This window comes from Eutrigla gurnardus (genome assembly GCF_963514095.1).
Source record: "Eutrigla gurnardus genome assembly, chromosome: 9".
NCBI classification, from domain to species: Eukaryota; Metazoa; Chordata; class Actinopteri; order Perciformes; family Triglidae; genus Eutrigla; species Eutrigla gurnardus.
In genome coordinates this window covers 4,565,854-4,580,233 of record NC_139923.1, presented here as the reverse complement: position 1 = coordinate 4,580,233, position 14,380 = coordinate 4,565,854, and the positions used below count along the sequence as shown (strand labels likewise).

Below are 14,380 nucleotides of genomic sequence, written 5' to 3'. Positions count from 1 at the left end.
AGCTTCTCACCTTGCGGTCGAAGTGAAGTCAATAGACTAAAGTGACGTTTGTAGAACTCAATAGACTGAAGAGAAAGAAGTGTTGTGATACCAGACATTCATAGATGTCTGCAGAACGGCCCCTCTTTGATTCAGACGGGTCAATCACAACCCTTTATCTTCACATGTGGGGACATAAGGAGGTGCCAAGTGGGGATACCGAGCTGTTATTGGTCAACATCATCTAGCACGCTGCCGGAGATTCTGGAGGATTGAAACCTCTTTGTGGAGCCGTTTCCTGGCAGCGCTGTACATCTGTATCAGACTCAACTGAGGTGTTGGAGCTTTTGACTAGCAAACTGAAAGCATCTGAACACTCAAATCTGAGCAAAATATACTTTTTACAGAGAAGGTCTTTGACCAAAGCTTCCTTTATAAAAGAAGATTTTTGCACAGATTGTGCATCTGATAGCACATTAGCAGAGCAGTTTAGCAACAACAGTTCTGTGCTTCTGTATTTCTGCTATGACCATGTTTACAAACTAATACAAACTTCTTCATGTGCCAACATGGGCCCTTTTTAAATGTATTTTTTGGAGAAGATATTTATGGTAAGGGACAATTAATTGACTTGAAAAATGATCTTTTAAATTGACCAACATTATCTGCGTAATTCCTGGTACAAACTGAAACAAACAATAATTTATCTTTCACCGTTGACTACCATACATTTTTCTTCCAAAATGAGTTCCCATGGGGGACACGGGAGGAGGCGGGATTTAGCCTCTCTACATGAAAGGTCACCCTGAACACCTCGGATGTACGACGGCGTATTAGGGCCAAGTATGAAAAAAATAATAATAATACGGACCCGGGGGAGGGGGGTAATATTTCAAGAAAAATGTCGCAGATTTATGAGATTAAAGTGCCAAATTTATTAGAAAAAAAAAGTCGCAGATTTATGAGTTTAAAAAGTGGCAAATTTGTGTTTATTGATCCGGTGTATTGGCTAAGCTAGCGGTAGCTTTCACTTGTTGCACGGCAAACATCCGGGTCAAGCTACGTGTTTACTTCCTCTATGACCTACTGCTAGCTTAGCCAAACCACCCGATCAACAAACACCCATAAGATGACAATTTGGCCCATGTAAAATTAACCAACAATAACCATCAACAGCCATCATCCTAAGGACCTTAGAAAAGTGTTGTCACACGTTGGGATGGATTCATTAGCAAGATAAAAGCGACATTCATAGGAAGTTAGCTACCCTAGATGCCGGTTGTTAGCATCGCCGTCTGTGGTTGTGTTGAGGTTTCTTAAAAAAAACAAAACACAATTTTTCTGACTTTTTTCTCGTAAATTTGCCACTTTTTAAATTCGTAAATCTGCGACTTTTTTCTCGTAAAATTTGCCACTTTTTAAACTCTTAAATTGCAACTTTTTTCTCGTAAATTTGCCACTTTTTAAACTTGAAATATTACCCCGCTCCCTCGGGTCCGTTTTTTTTTTTTTCTTCATCCTTGGCCCTAATACGCCGTTGTACGGATGAGTTCTGCTATGCGGGGTAATAAAACCGAACTCCTCTTCATCCCAGGGAAAGACTGCCCTAGCATGGACCTGTCGGTCACTGTCGAGGGCATCACAGTATTGCCGTCGTCAACTGCAAAGAACCTGGGTGTAATCCTCGATGACCAACTATCCTGCACCCCCAACATCACTGCTGTGGCCCGATCCTGCAGATTTGCCCTCTACAATATCCGCAGGATTCGGACCTTCCTCACAAAGGATGCAACGCAACTCCTGGTCCAAGCACTGGTCATCTCCCGCCTTGACTACTGCAACTCTCTCCTGGCCGGACTCCCGGCCTCTGCAATTAAACCATTGCAGCGTATCCAGAACGCTGCAGCACGCCTTGTCTTCAATCTACCCAAATTCTCCCATGTGACCCCCCTCCTCCGTGACCTCCACTGGCTCCCTGTTGCAGCACGCATCCAATTCAAGACGATGGCATTGGCCTTCAGGGCCATCAATGGAATGGCACCCATCTACCTTCAAACACTGGTCAAACCTCATGCCCCAAAGCGAGCACTTCGCTCCTCCTACTTCAGCTGGCCGGCTGGTACCACCATCGCTGAAATCAAACAAATGTTGCTCAGCAAAGTCCAGACTCTTCTCTGTTCTGGCGCCTCAGTGGTGGAACGAACTCCCGACCAATGTTAGGACAGCAGAGTCACTTGCCATCTTCCGAAAAAGGCTCAAGACTCACCTGTTCAGACTTCACCTCGACTCTACATAGCATGACCCACTAAACCCCCCCCCCCCCCCCCAAAAAAAAACAACAACAATAAAAACAACAACAAAGAACCTAACACTTGTTCTATTTGTAGCTCTTACTTTATTGGCAATGATACGTTGTGGTTTCTTTGTTTCCTTCTTTTGACAAATGTACTTATTGTAAGTCGCTTTGGACAAAAGCGTCTGCTAAATGACCTAAATGTAAATGTAATTATTACTTCCAGCACCAGATTGTCATTGGGGTTTAGTTGAGAAAATGATTTAGAGACTGACTTTTGAATCGAGCTAACATGTGATGACCTTCCTTTCTCTTCTATGTGTTGCTTTTCCCCCTGAAACAAGATAACTGTCTGTAAAACTTTCATCTTGGTGACACGGTTCTGCAGAAGTCAACACTTAAGTCAAGATTAGTTTAGTTGATTGAAACATAACATTACCGGGTTAAAATGAAGTGGACTGGTGAGGTTTTCAAACCAACGGTGTCTATGAATCTCACTAAAAACAGCCAATAACAAGCAGAAGAAACAAAATAAGATAATTAGGGCCGGGACTTTAACGCGCTAATTAAGATTAGTTAATTATACAAAAATGAACGTGTTAAAAAAATTTACACATTTTAATCGCACTTATTTTTGCACCGCCGAACGTTTCTCACTGGATGAGTTTCAGGCGGACCGATTATACAGGAGCACCAACTAGCATTCATGACTTCAGACAACAACAAACCACAGTGAACATGAACGGGAAACTGATGAGACCGTTTTGGTTGGCCCCGTGGATGGGAAACGTATAAAAAATGGATGGAAGCGTCGATAAGAGCATGGTTGTGTGAAAGCTATGCAACAAGGAATCCGCATATCACCGCAACACATTGAGCCTCAAGTATCACCTCAATGCAAAACATATAGCAGCTAGCATGGACGCTAGAGTGGTAGCAGCGTGGACATTAGCCCGACTCCGAGTACAAGGACCCACACCCAACCCACACTCCACCAGATGCTATTGCTACACATAATGGCAAAAATTGCACTGGTCTGTTGGACTTGGTTGAACAAAAATAAACAATATTTTGTTGCTTAAGCTTATGTATTCAGTCATTATTCAATGGTATACAAAAAATCCATGTGAAAAAAATTACTTCTCACTGTTCTCAGGTCAAATTTATATGCGATTAAAAAGTGATTAATTTCGATTAATTAATTACAAAGCCTCTAATTAATTAGATGCATTTTTTTAATCGAGTCCCGGCCCTAAAGATAATGAATCACAACCTCGAGAAAAAAGCATGTCAGCTGCTGCTACCATCTCTCCATACCGCTGCTATAAAACACCCTCTCGAGTGAAGAAACCACAGAATATCACACCTGTCATTGATCTGCTCACTCACAGTACCTGGTGTATAAGTCAGTATCACCATAAATGCATATTTAGTCTCTCATGTTAACTCCACCTTTTCACTCTCTTGTGTGATTCCAGCCTGTTTCCACTGCAGCTACATCCAGACTGCATTGTTTCACAAACTTTAAGACAGACTGTCCTCAAATTCCACACATCACCAACCCATGAGCAAGGGTTGCTGTGGCAACTATGTAGACGTCAGTAACTGTAGCTGCGTGGAAGCATTACAGGTCCATACTTGGCATCCACAAAGTACTGCTGGGAACATGAAGTCCTTGGGACATTTTGAAACAGACAAATCTCTGGAAATCTGATTGGAATCAGATTTCAAACAACCTCCAAATGTAATTTGGATCCAATTTGCAATAATCACATTTCATGTGTTTGTTCTTTTGTTTTCTTTGGCTGTCCAGACTTTTTAAAATCAATGTGGATACAATCTGAACGAGGCCTAAATGATAGTGCATGTCCCCCACTACATTCAAATGAAGTGAGATTGCTTCCTGTGGAAGCCTTTGCCATGAACACTGTGCCAATTTTCCATCGGGTTAAGTCAAGTCACTTGTATTTATATAGCACACTTAACAACAACAGCAGTTGACCCAAAGTGCTTCACAGTATTAAATAAATCAGCGGAATACAAAAATATAAAGACTCAAAAACCTCACGGTTAAGATCAATAGAAAAAATAGAATAAAAGGGGATTAGAAATGCAAATAAATACAACTTAAATATTAATATGAAAATAAAAACACAAGAACAACATTCAAATAATAAGTAGTAAGGCTAAAAGGGTAACACAGCAGTAGAATGAGGCAATAAAGCCTGTAGTAAAAAAGAGAAAACTAGGATAAAAAATAAAGAATAAAAAATGGTAGTTAGTGAGATTGAATGATGAGGCAGAAATAGTGGAAAGGAGAGGGCTTGGGAGGGCTTAAGGGGGGGGGGGGGGGGGCATAGTCTTAACATGGGGTAAAAGCAAGAGTAAAAATATGTTTCTAACTTAAAGGTCCCCTATTATACTGATTTTCATCAATTTCACACAGCTGTCAGAGGTCCAACAACACTGTATTCCATATGCATTGCCCCCAATCCATCCATGGTCCTGAATTTCAGCTTTCTAAAAGTTGTTTTACGATACGATTCCAATACCCCAAGACTGGGCACAGATCTGGATCCAGGAAGTCAAGTCCCTCTCTAATATCTTTTTTATAATGATGTGAACATTTTCATTCAAGTGTTGCACCAAAAACTAGATTTTACAAGATTATATGGCATAATAATTAAGCTTACTCATGTTTACTGAATAGCATGAACATATCACAACTTAATGCAACCTCCATTTACGTTAGCTGTTAGCTCCGTTCTTTAGCCAACAGCACTGCGTTGCCCCCTGGCTGCTAACAGCTAACGCTAAAGTGCTCCCCTCGGACCTATTTGGTCTTCACACTGTAACCACAGGTAGAGTACTTGTTTGAACATGTGCAGTAGCAAGTAACACATGTTGTTGTTCTTTTTGTTGTGGCATGAAGGGTCTGATGAATGATATGATAACTTGGTATAACAGTGTATAAACCTCAGACACCAGATCCGGTATTTTGGGTTGTATCCACGGCATTTCTGATTCTAGTATCAGAACAGCTTTCACCCAATGATGTGTTTTATCTGTTGCACATCCTGCAAAAGTCTGTCTTTTGAAGCTACAAGCATGTCTGAGCCTTCAGGCTAAAGCACAGGTGTGCTGACCTGGCAGTTGAGTTTTTGTCTTTTCATTACTAAAGCACCTGCGCTGCTCCGACTGTGCAGTGCGGCCCTTTGGAAGCGACGTCACCGACGGCGGCTGTGAGCCGAAAATAATTAGGAAAACATTGCGATGGAGGCAGGGAGACATTGTGGACACGGTCGCCCCTCGTTAGGTAAAACCTTGTCTGAGGCACGGCCCTGAATCTGCTCCGGTGTTCGTCCTCGCACACTTTTCTCCAAACTGGAGACGCTGCAGCCGCCTGGGACCGCAAATGTGAGAATCCACATGAGGAAAGCGACAGATTAGCCTGCCGTTGTGAGCTGTGTGCCCGCAAAACTGTCAGCTGCGTGTTTTTTCCCTGTGAAGGTGTTTGGTGTAGAGCTGAGGTGTACACAGGCTGCTGACAGGAGGACAAACCTACAAATCCATAATTCCCCCGGGATGGCAGCCTCTCACTCTTAGTGACATTCTGTTGTGTTTCGCTGGGAAGAGAGATGTTCTCAGGGCAGAGAGCAGGAGTGCAGCTCTGAATGGTAATTTGACCTAAAGCGAAGCGCTTGCATCCTTCCTCTGGCGGAGGGATGATCCAGCAGTGCGGCGTTGCACAGCTAGACAGCCACTAAGTGTGTAGAGCTAAGTATAGAAGGGACGTAGTGAAAAGTTCATCTGAGCGGAGAAACACTCCGACATTTAGATTCAGCCCGACGTCCTCGTGGCATTATGGGCTCTGTCCCTCCCTGCCTGTTTGTCTTCCGCTCCTAACGCCACCCGTTTACCTGGCAGCCCTTCTGAAGGAGTGGTTTATCCTCAAAGCAACCGATAGCCGACTGTTTCACGAGTCCTCCACACGTGAAACAGATCTGTATCGACTCGCCTTTATCGCCAGGGATTTCCTTTTTTGTTCCAATCCCTCAGAAAAGCCGCATAGTTCATCTGCCAGGAATATCGCCTCGGATTTAAATTTCAAATGTGATACGGTTAGGGGGGGCTCCTGCTTGTAATTGGCAGTGATTTTAAAGAAAAAGCGTGAATCCACCAGTCCACGGAGGGATATCTTATTTACAGAACGCCTCTCGTTGTCGGTGTTCGGCTGCCGGCGGGGGAATGATTGTGAGCGGGTGTACAGAGAGCTTAATGCTGCCATGGGTGTTTGTCATGCTCTCAACGCAGACCATTACAGACCTGATTGATTTTATGTTCCGCTGTGAACAGAACAGCCTCAGAACAGGGTTCTGCAAAAACATCATTTCCTGGAGGATGGGGAGGAAGTGTTTCTAGTCCGTATAAATCGGTGGCAGGAGAGATGTCCCCGCTCCTGGCTCGCTGGCTTTTTTTTATTTGTATTTTTTTGTGTGAAAAGGGTTTGATGACAGCCATCTCGGATCAACAGTGGGGGGCGTAATGAATTTCCACAGTCTATCAATATTCATTAGAACGTTAACAGCTATGGAAACCTTAAAAAGCAATCGCAGTGTCCTGTCGCTGTTGAGCATCTGTTGCTCCGAGCTGCTGTCTGCAGTCTCGGTGCATCTCTGGAAACAGAAAATCCACTCAGTAACAGTCATCTATATCTAACTCTAATCGGCCCAACAGTCATAATTGGTGTTTCCATGCATTGATAAACCTGTCCAGTGTCAGTCCAACTACACAGCTACAGGACACTTAGCTTTTCTCTAACTTTCTCCATTCATTTAAAGCGGTGTTTATTCTATTTGATGATAAACATGTCGATGATACCTTAGCTTTAGGTTTGGAACGTGGTTGGGTATAAAATAACTACGTACAGATCAGTTTATACAACAAAGCCAAAATTAGGTTCACCTTTGGGAAACGTGGTATAATTGAAGTTCCTGCTCGCTCTATGCGGCCTATGTAATCAAGCTCATTCCAACGCCATTTAGTTGCTCATTCAAGCTGTAATCTTTGAGCATTCATACTAGGGATGGGATAACGCAAGTTATAGATGGTGAATTATCGGGATAATCGTAAATATCACAACGAGAGACTTGGACAAGCTGTGTAGTTAACATGTAGTAACTAGTTATCCAGCCATCATGGGAGAGAAGAGAAAATAGAGCCTGTTTTAAGAACTAAATTAAGTATAGTTATTTATGCAGGGGGACCTTATGATTTCTGCCTTATTTAAGTTCTTTTCCACTACAACTTTACTTGTTCTTTCTGTGATGCAATAGAATATTAAGTAAAGTGATTGAGATGGTTCGGAACAGAAACAGCGACCTGCTGTGTAGACTTGTCGTGGTTCACGCAGCAAAGCCGAACCTTGAATGTTATGTGATTACATGATTATTAGAGAAAGAATAAGCTTCCCTGATGTGGGTTTCATTCTCACCTCTGTAATCTTCAACACCCACAGCTCAGACAGATTTAAGTTTCAGAACTAAATCAGGAGCTAAAGATAATATCCAATATGAGAAGCCATGACGGCATCCAGTGAGCAGGAGAGCGTTTCCATCCCTTCAGCAGTTAATTTGAAAGAGTTAAGAGAGTTAATTACAAAGACTTTGTTCTTGTAACATTTCTCCTGTTTGACTACAGACCTCCTCTAAAGTCTCCAGAGATCAGGTCAGATGCCAAAACCACGTCTTTAGTTGTTGTTTGTGGGAAATGAAGTACAAACTGTTCAGTTGAGGAAACATAAAAAAGCGTGTGGAGTTTCTAAAAACATCTCAAACTGAACAAACTGAGAAGCAAATGACGCAAATGAAGACAAAACAATGCAGGAATAAGGAGAGAGGAAGCGTGAGTTATGTTTCTTTCATTTTAGGGTGTAGCTGAAATAACAGATTGCATTGTTGTTGCATTCTGGTAAAGAAGGTGATGAACTCTTCAGGTTGTCTGATTACGCTTCTGATGAAAAAATACATCTTGAGGTTTCTTATCATGTAACCCCTGTTCTCTGATAACATCAGGGAGCTGTTGATGCAGAAATGAATGGTTGGACAGAAGCAATGTCTCGGCTCTTGAGTCTCTTATACTGGGATCAGACTACATAATATCAGCTTGATAACCAACGCACCAGGCGCCTCAGGAGTTTCTGGTTTTAACCAAGTCTAGCGTAACATAATAAAAGACAACCAAAGCAGAATTTTGAACGCCTCACAATGTCCTGACAGAATTTTCTTTTCTTGCCTTCACTCAATGAGTTTGAAAACGTCGTCTTTGGTCACCAAAAGAGGAATGATAGTGAACGTGAGGAGTTGTACGGCACACAAGTCGAAAGACGTGAAGTTTGACTCCTAATCAGACGTAGTGAACATCGTGACAGCAAAAATAATCATCCTGTCAAAGCTTCTCCAGGGCCCACTGCACCAGGAGGACCCAAGGGCCCACTGCACCAGGAGTACCCCAGGACCCACTGCACCAGGAGGACCCCAGGACCCACTGCACCAGGAGGACCCAAGGGCCCACTGCACCAGGAGTACCCCAGGACCCACTGCACCAGGAGGACCCAAGGGCCCACTGCACCAGGGGGAACCCAGGACCCACAGCACCAGGAGGACCCGAGGGGCCACTGCACCAGGGGGAACCCAGGACCCACAGCACCAGGAGGACCCAAGGGCCCACTGCACCACGAGGAACCTCAGGCCCACTGCACCAGGAGGACCCAAGGACCCACTGCACCAGGAGGACCCAAGGGCCCACTTCACCAGGAGGATCCAAGGGCCCACTGCACCAGGAGGAACCAAGGGCCCACTGCACCAGGGGGAACCCAGGACCCACTGCACCAGGAGGACCCAAGGGCCCACTGCACCAGGGGGAACCTCGGACCCACTGCACCACGAGGAACCTCGGACCCACTGCACCAGGAGGATCCAAGGGCCCACTGCACCAGGGGGAACCCAGGACCCACAGCACCAGGAGGACCCGAGGGGCCACTGCACCAGGGGGAACCCAGGACCCACAGCACCAGGAGGGCCCACTGCACCACGAGGAACCTCAGGCCCACTGCACCAGGAGGACCCAAGGACCCACTGCACCAGGAGGACCCAAGGGCCCACTTCACCAGGAGGATCCAAGGGCCCACTGCACCAGGAGGAACCAAGGGCCCACTGCACCAGGGGGAACCCAGGACCCACTGCACCAGGAGGACCCAAGGGCCCACTGCACCAGGAGGACCCAAGGGCCCACTGCACCACGAGGAACCTTGGACCCACTGCACCAGGAGGATCCAAGGGCCCACTGCACCAGGAGGAACCAAGGGCCCACTGCACCAGGGGGAACCCAGGACCCACTGCACCACGAGGAACCTCGGACCCACTGCACCAAGAGGACCCAAGGACCCACTGCACCAGGAGCACCCAAGGGCCCATTGCACCAGGGGGAACCCAGGACCCACTGCACCAGGAGGATCCAAGGGCCCACTGCCCCAGCGTAAGGTCTGACAATCGCTCTGAGGATGTCATCCTGGCACCTAACAGCAGTCAGGGTACCGTTGACTCCTTTCAGGTCCACTTGGGGACACGGCAACATAAATTGTCACTGTGTAAAGACCAATGTATTAGCAAACAGTAGCTCATTCACAGATCAAGCAGCTACATTCATATGGATTTGCGATGCATCCACCTGATGGATTATACAACAATATATATTCTCCTTGTAGCTCTGCTTTGGTCTCCACCAGCCCCGGAGGAAAACATCTGTCTCTTTTTAGCTGTTTGCTTCATGAGTGTACACTGGCTTTATTTTAGAGCTTGTGAGACAAACATGCGAGTAAATTGCACTGATGAGAGTGGACCAAAGACTAAAGCTTGTTAATATAAAAATATTGATCTGTACAGCCTTAACTGATTGATCTGTACACGGGAACTTAATATTTTATCATAAGCCAATTTTAATATGCGTCAAGGCAGACAGAGGCATTAAAATAAAAGTGAAAGGACATTTAAAAGTAGATAAAAACGAGACCACATTTAGAAGATAAGTCATTGAAAGCAATAATGTCATGTTTTCATTAGTTTGGGCCTTTTTAAATTAAGTAGGAACCGAAGTGATCAAACTACTTCACACGTTCACTAATATTTTCTCACACGGTTTTATCTACCTTCATGCATCAGATGGCGGCGTGCTTCATAAAAGACGGTGAGCGAGGAGATGGGTGGAACGGCAGCTGGTTTTATACATTTATGTCTGGTCAGATTCCTGCTTGGCAGACCAGGAAATGAAGTATTCACATCCTTTTGTGCAGTTAAAGTTTACAGCCTCCCTGGTCGGTAATTAGCTAGTAAATAATGAGGCATTGTACAGTAAAGCAGACACTTTATCAATGTTGTTTACCAACTACACATTCATATTTGTAGTGTTTGAGTATGTGTATGTTTTTATTACTATCATTGTGTGGACCTATTTCAGCTATACACCATCATAATGAGGACATTTCTGCATTGTGAGGACAATTCGTCTGGTCCTCGCTAATTAAAAGGACGGACTGCCTGTGTGTTGGGTACCAGGATGTAACGTTACTATAACAACAGGTCTCTCTGTGTGTTGGGTACCAGGATGTAACGTTACTATAACAACAGGTCTCTCTGTGTGTTGGGTACCAGGATGTAACGTTACTATAACAACAGGTCTCTCTGTGTGTTGGGTACCAGGATGTAACGTTACTATAACAACAGGTATCTCTGTGTGTTGGGTACCAGGATGTAACCTTACTATAACAACAGGTCTCTGTGTGTTGGGTACCAGGATGTAACCTTACTATAACAACAGGTCTCTGTGTGTTGGGTACCAGGATGTAATGTTACTATAACAACAGGTCTCTCTGTGTGTTAGGTACCAGGATGTAATGTTACTATAACAACAGGTCTCTCTTGTTCTTTCTCTTCCTGGGTTAGGCTGATAAAAACACATCAGGTAAGATAACCTTACATTAGTGATTGAACTAGTTAAGTTAATCAGATAGCTAGCTAAGCTAACGGCTGTGTTGGTGACGATAGGACGGATCTAGTTCACTGAGCAATTTCACACCAAACTAAATGATACCAAGACAAACAGACTTTCTGGACTTTAAATATTATCTTTTAAGTTGACAAACACCGTATGTGTAATTCCTCATACGATTTAAACAGGATAAAAATATGAATTCTCTCACTATGGACATACAGCAGAAAGGGTCCCGACTTAGCCTCTCGTTGTCATTGAGGGTCCTACCTACAGGTTGATGGTAGAGCTTTATGATTATTTGGAGCAGGAAAAACTGATAACTGATTAATTGGCTGATGGTTTTGTGTTGTATATCTGAGATCTTGTCGGGAGAAATATTCTGAAAACGGGTCAGATACAACACAAATACCTCTTCGGTCAGCTGGTATGTTCTAGCCGCATCACCAGTTTATTACGTTGAAGGTTGTTGTTGTTTTTTATGGAGTGGAAAATTACATTCTGAAAAAAGCAAAACTGTCAAATATCTAAAACATAGTCTGTCATACATTTATGGCTGGAGCGAGTCCCAGCGGCCATCTGTTCACGTCATAAACAATATTTAGCTGAGTGCTGACACTGTCCTGCAGAGAGAGCACACAAACCAGACATCAAGTTATAAACAAGGTGAGTTACAGCTGATGTGACCTACAGCTGAAAGTGACAGTCGTAGTTTAACTTTAAGAAGATATCATCCGCTGGGTCCTTAGCGTTATATTCCCTTCGGTTCTTTCCAAACAGGAAGTGAGGCCGGGTCCTTGTTTAACGCTCCAACTTTGACACGATGCCAGAGTAGGGGCGTCAAAGATTTTAAGCGTAAAATGTAAAATGGTGATGTACATCCCTGCGTGACTGGTGGAGCTCAGTTCCTCTGAAAACCATTGTGAAATGTCCCATCTGTCAGACTGACTCATCGGATGACATCTTGTCCTAAGAAGTGTCCAAATCATGTGATGTCAAATTTCTCTGGACATTTTTTCAGTGATACTTAAAGGATACAGTGGGAAATAAGAGAACATGATTCTGTGATTTGACAGAGAAAATATGTAATTTGTAACTGCCCTTAAGAACACCACATCATCGACGTGTTTACTGATGTTGGGGTTGTAGCAGGAGCAGCTTTGGTTATCAACAGTTAATTATTAATATCAATATGATTATCGGTATTACTAATTATATTTAATATATTATCATGATATAATCATGAATAAACGGGGCACCACCCTGGGATCAGGGAAAATATAACCTAAAATTGTATTCAGTCTCAATATAAAGGTTTTATACTCACATGACAATCATCGTGATCATTGGCATGGAAGCATAAAAACAATCTAACACTTAAGAAGGGCGTGAAATTCAAGCACTAGCCTTCACAACCTGCTGTTATCCAGTGACATATACACAACAAGCACAAGAGACCGCTAGTTATAATATAATAAGATTTATTAAAATCAGTAATAATGATCACAATCAATAACACTGCAATTAACAAAGCCTTATTACCTAACTACCTAACACACAAAACTAAGCTAAACAGAAGGAGAGACACACGTGGAGTGTGTGTGTGTGCATATGTGTGTACGTGCGTGCGTGCGTGTGCATGTGCGTGTGTGTCGAGGGAGAGAGAGAGAGAGAGAGAGAGAGAGGGATGGCTATGTGCGGCCACCAGATGGAGCTATTCCTCACAGCGTTCAGAGGCGGAGCCACTGACGTCCGATGGAGTAGCGAGAGAGGGAGAGAGAGAGAGCGAGAGATGGCCGTATGCAGCCACCAGATGTAGCTATGTCCCTAGCGTCCGCCGGGAACAGCTGGCTTAGGACACGTGTGTGCGGCGTATATGTGTCTGTGTGTGTTAGCGGGACACAAACAAAGAGAGAGAGAATGCGCAAGCGATATTCTGTGGCTCAGAAAGGCATGCCGCTATCACACGGGCTCGCGTGAATAAACTGGCGTTTATTCCGCGAGACCGGTCTTTTAACTGATAGTAGAGGCTTTCTGAGCTCGCGAATATGGCGAAACACTGTTACAGAAATCAACCCAGCGGCGTGGGTACACGATCAGCATTCAAATACAGCAGCACATGAACAAACGGACTCGGCAGTCCGCGATCAGAACTTAGAACACATTAACAAGAATTACAAGCATGTCCTACACTATCGAATCTCTGCTTCTGCCCAGACAAATAGCCTCTTACTTTTGTCGATGTGAGATGCGTCGATGTGAGGGTTCCGTCCCGTGCGGTGATGGCGTTCCTTGACGCCGGCAACGGACGGTAGTTCGTGGGCGCTCATTCAGCGCCGGATCCAATTGGTTGAAGAAAACCGTTAGTAATTCTTCCTTCTGCAGGGAACGAGGAACAATCGTGGGGCTCGGTGATTTAGTCAGCTGATTTCAGACAAAGACGGGTCGAGTTATCCGTTCTGCTGGCAGCTGGGATGAAGAAAGTTTTTCTTCTTACCGCGGGGAACGGGAGAGTCGCGCTGTCGCGGTGGTCTCCTCGGGATCCAAAATGATAAACAAAAGAAAAATAAAACGAGTAGAGAAAAAGAGGGGTAAAACAGTCTGTTGCTCGTCCAGCGAGTTTGGGGGAAAGACTGCGGCCTAGGACAAAGGAAAACGCTGCAGACGTAATGTTCACCTCCTGGTGTAACGCGAGTTACGAGGGAGAGAGGGCGTTCCTCCGGCGGCACCGGAATATATATAGCTTACGGTCTTCAGGTGACCCCCTGTGGTTACCTGAAGACTGTCAGCCAATAGGGCACCAGTTGTGTGACGTTGCCATTTTAGGGGACCCTAAAATGGTGGTTGTAGTGTTTATCTCCTTTGTTCCTTTGTCCTGGCCGCATGTGTAGGCTTTTGTAGGCCGCATTGTGTAGTCCTAACGGTTAGGTCCCCAACACTGATCTGATGCAGCTATTGGTGGGCAACCTTTTTTCCTAGAAATAACGTTCCCACACAACCAAACTGCGTTGAGGGAAACATATTTTGCCATGGATTACGTTTGCTCTTGACGTATTGGACACA

At 44.5% G+C, this 14,380-nt stretch overlaps 1 protein-coding gene across 1 annotated transcript in view; it reads left to right on the top strand.

Moving 5' to 3' along the window:
- The window catches only part of immp2l (inner mitochondrial membrane peptidase subunit 2), a 187,319-nt gene that overhangs the window by 31,312 nt on the left and 141,627 nt on the right, over positions 1-14,380 (top strand). The gene's annotated exons all lie outside the window — the stretch shown is intronic.